Source organism: Schistocerca serialis, chromosome 4 (assembly GCF_023864345.2).
Source record: "Schistocerca serialis cubense isolate TAMUIC-IGC-003099 chromosome 4, iqSchSeri2.2, whole genome shotgun sequence".
In the NCBI taxonomy this organism is placed as follows: Eukaryota; Metazoa; Arthropoda; class Insecta; order Orthoptera; family Acrididae; genus Schistocerca; species Schistocerca serialis.
Genome location: NC_064641.1, coordinates 592588236 through 592592281, shown reverse-complemented (window position 1 = coordinate 592592281; position 4046 = coordinate 592588236). Strand labels below are relative to the sequence as shown.

Sequence of the window (4046 nt, the reverse complement as noted above, 5' to 3'; positions counted from 1 at the left end):
TGTCTAGAACGTTGTGCTTAATTTTTGTTCCATTTTTCTACAGTGGCTGCGTCTGGGGAACAATTCCCGGCATATGCCGTGGCTCGGGTACCTGAGGTGGCGAAGACTGTAACATCTAAACGAGGACCTGAGTGATGTGCTTCACCGGCAAGAGCACCACCGCCTCTGTTCCCACTCCTGCCGCCCCGAAGCGGCCGCCGCAGCTCCGCTCTGGCATCCATGGACTCCATCTTGAGGCTAGCGGGTCAGGACTGAAGCAACCAGACTGCTCGCAGCATCTCCTCCTCCTCCAGCTCTGCCGTCACGTCCTCGCCAATCAAGTGAGGTACAGCACATACTCCTGTCCACCTGGCCAACTCCATCGACTGGTTTTAATTATAGTATTAGTAAAAGTAACGATCCTGTAGCTAGTAGCAGCCCCTCTCCCGTCCTTTTAGTGAAGAACATAACGGGTGATAGATGTATTTCATAAACACCTGCATGATACAGCAATGAAAGGGTTCAACTGGACCCGCTATAGTGTACACACAGGATGGACAATTCGGCTGTAACAAGGCATTCTTTCATCAGCACCTCCAAGCGTATCCTCGCGTTTTCCCTCTTGCACTATCGATAGTGACGTTGAGTACAGTACACCAACCTGCATCGGTTATGTCTTTCCAACCCTTTCGTCTGCGGGTGCGCTATTTAGTATCACATAGTGCCGGACGCCTGTTCTTTGAGAGGAGAGTCGATACATGTAGCTGGTGTGAGTGTAAGCATACCAAATTTTTTTTGGGGTGCTTTACGTATATAAAAGATAACTGCATTGCTTACATGAAATGTGTGTACATTGCAGTGTCAAGTTACTGTGGCTTATGTTGTGGCATGTCCAAAGGAAATACCTGTATGTCCTACCATGAGGGAGATATAGATCCAGCAAATTGATAGCCGAAAGGATTATGAGAGAGATTTTTATGTGGAAAATGATGTGCACCATAGATATTGAGATTAGTTTCAGAACCACAGACGGCAAGAGGAGACATTTCCAGTGCATCAATCGGTGTCAGACTGCAGCAGCAATCGTAATATTTAATCGTAGTGACACTGATAAATATATGCCTGGTTCCCAATATTCTTCTGAGTCTCGAGATGGTCACAGAAAGTATAGCAGCAAGCAAGCAAGTCGGACCCGGAAACAGCATCTCAGCAGACGCCTTTGTTCCAGGCTGGAGCTTGCCCGTCCTTTGTACACCAGTTCAGAGAGTCCGAGAGAGCTTCTGGCTTATGACGATTTGGCTCGGAGCTCCCCCTGGACAGGTAAATAATGAACTAATACCCAGTTTGTGTTGAGCCGTCTTCGGGACCGCGTGTGTTGCGTGTATGTTCCGTATAAATTTGAGAAGATTCAATACGACGAGTGTCTGCGCTGAGTGTTTGGTAGCATTCGAACTCTTACCACTCAGGTCGTCAACGCACGGCGGGCCTCTCTCTGGCTGACACGTGCTGCTTCTGGCGCTGTTGGCGCTGCACTGCGGCACAATGCGTGTGGACGTCCGAAGGTGAGTTCATGTGATGTAAGTGTGTCTCCAGTGTTTCCAACGATCTCAATCATCTAGCCGTGAATGTATCACGTTTCTCAATACATCGTAGCTGTACTTGCAGTTGTTACTGTCCTATTAAGCGGTAGAGCCAATTCCGCCATCCTTCTTGATCCTGGCGTAGCTGAGAGAACCAGTCAACTTATGACTTCTATAGCGCTTTCGAAAAGAAAATACTCTTAGCAAACTGTAGTGGTCAGGAACTCTATAACCGTGACGGAATAAATTCACATCGAAATTTGAAATTCGAACTATCACGTCATACATCACCAGTTCCACCAATCGCGACGTCAAAGAATAGATTTGGATTATTTAATGAAATTTCGCGTCAAAACATAACACTGTTGTTTATGCTTGCAAAGTACTGTACAGTGTCAATCTTTTTATTTTATTTCGAGTAGTTTTAAACTGTGTGAAGCAAATTGATTACACGCCATATTACGATTTAATTAATATTTCGCATGGTAAGTCTTCTGAAGCACCATTTGTGATGTCTTCCAGATGTGATATTTAGCTTCAGATTTAATAACTCCTGAAGCAGTTCGTGAAGTGTACGTCAAGAAAAGTGGCAGTTTAGAGTCCATGGTGGAATGAAACAATATTTGCAAATATGTTGAGGTGTTAAACACTGTCCCTAATTATTTTATGCTCGGAAATATTCCGAAGTAGTGGAGGAAGACTGAGAGGTTCTGTGATCTGTTTTTGTGAGTCAGTGGCGGTATACATTGCAAAATTGACACAAGCTACCGTGCAGTGTTCTTTTTCTTGAAGGTGTACATACAGACGCATTCAATTGGAATTCGTAACTCTGAGGCAGCTCATGCTCAAAGACGTGAGTATTTCCCGCAAAGGCGCATGAAGTATCTCAGGGACGGTCTCACAAGTGTGTCACGATTTTTTCTTTTAGGCTATGTATTCAAGTGTGGCAGTGGAGGAATTCCTCGGACTTGTTTCAATTCTTGTGTCATCTGCAAAGTTCTCTCTCTCTTTGCACAGTGGTACATTTAATTCATGTGATATCTTCAAATTATGTATGTGATGATATTCCACAACACCAAGTGTAATAACTCCCGAGGCAGTTCATGAAGTAAAACACAAGAAAGTGCATCAGGAGGGCTGGGGCAATTTAGAGTCCATGGCGGAATCGGTTCTCAAACAGGCATTTGCCTTGGAAGGACAGAGTTCACACATGCACCGGTATTCCACATGCGTTTACTGCTTTGTTCGTGATGTCGAACGACAGCGCATGCAGGCCCGTCAGGAATATGATGAGAAAGAGCACATGTTTCGACAGGAATTTCACAGATGATTTTGTTTCGGGATATTAGTGAAACATCCGGTCTGTCAGTCCCGGGATGACAGTGGACACTTGTGTGTGGCAGCCACTTCTCAGGCTCTCGCCGGTGCAACCTGACTCCTGACAGTACGTGCGGTGGCGTTCTGTGCAATCCAGTGGAAAGGGGATGGCGGATGGTACGTGTTTCGCTATCAAATGATTTTTAACTGTGTAATTACCTGTGGCAACGGCCTTGCCGCAGTGGATACACCGGTTCCCGTGAGATCACCGAAGTTAAGCGCTGTCGGGCGTAGTTGGCACTTGGATGGGTGACCATCCAGGCCGCCATGCGCTGTTGCCATTTTCGTGGTGCGCTCAGCCTCGTGATGTCAATTGAGGAGCTACTCGACCGAATAGCAGCGGCTTCGGTCAAGAATGCCATAATAACGACCGGGAGAGCGGTGTGCTGACCCCACGCCCCTCCTATCCGCATCCTCCATTGAGGATGACACGGCGGTCGGATGGTCCCAGTAGGCCACTCGTGGCCTGAAGACGGAGTTATTACCTGTGATGGGTGTTTCATGATGGTATTCCTTGCATGATCGGAATGAAAAAAAAAAGCTATCGATGTAATTACTTCTTACAAGGCGTGCATCTTCCCAAACAGCAGAAAATGATGAGTAAGAGAAATCCAAATCCTACAAAATGAATTTTTTATAAATGAACCCTGTTGTTGTTGTGGTCTTCAGTCCAGGGCGGTTTAATTCAGCTCTCGATGCTACTCTATCCTGTTCAAGCCTCTTCATCTCTGAGTAACTACAGCAACATACATCCTTCTGAATCTGCTTAGTGTATTTATCTCTTGGTCTCCCTCTACGATTTTTACCCTCCACGCTTCCCTCCAATACCAAATTGGTGTTCCCTTGAAGCCTCAAAATGTGTCCTACCAACCGATCCCTTCTTCTAGTCAAGTTGTGCCAAAAATTCCTCTCCTCCCCAATTCTATTCAGTACCTCATCAATAGTTACATGATCTACCCATCTATCGTCAGCATTGTTCTGTGGCACCACATTTTGATAGCTTCTGTTCTCTTCTTGTCTAAATTAGTTATCGACCATATTTCACTTCCATAAATGGCTACTCTCCATAAAAATACTTTCCGAAAAGACTTCCTAACACTTAAATCTATA

General features: G+C 45.5%; 1 pseudogene; it reads left to right on the top strand.

The window, feature by feature from the left end:
* Positions 1 to 3099: 3099 nt before the first annotated feature.
* LOC126476040 (5S ribosomal RNA) lies at positions 3100 to 3217 on the top strand (annotated as a pseudogene).
* The last annotated feature ends 829 nt before the right edge of the window (positions 3218 to 4046 follow it).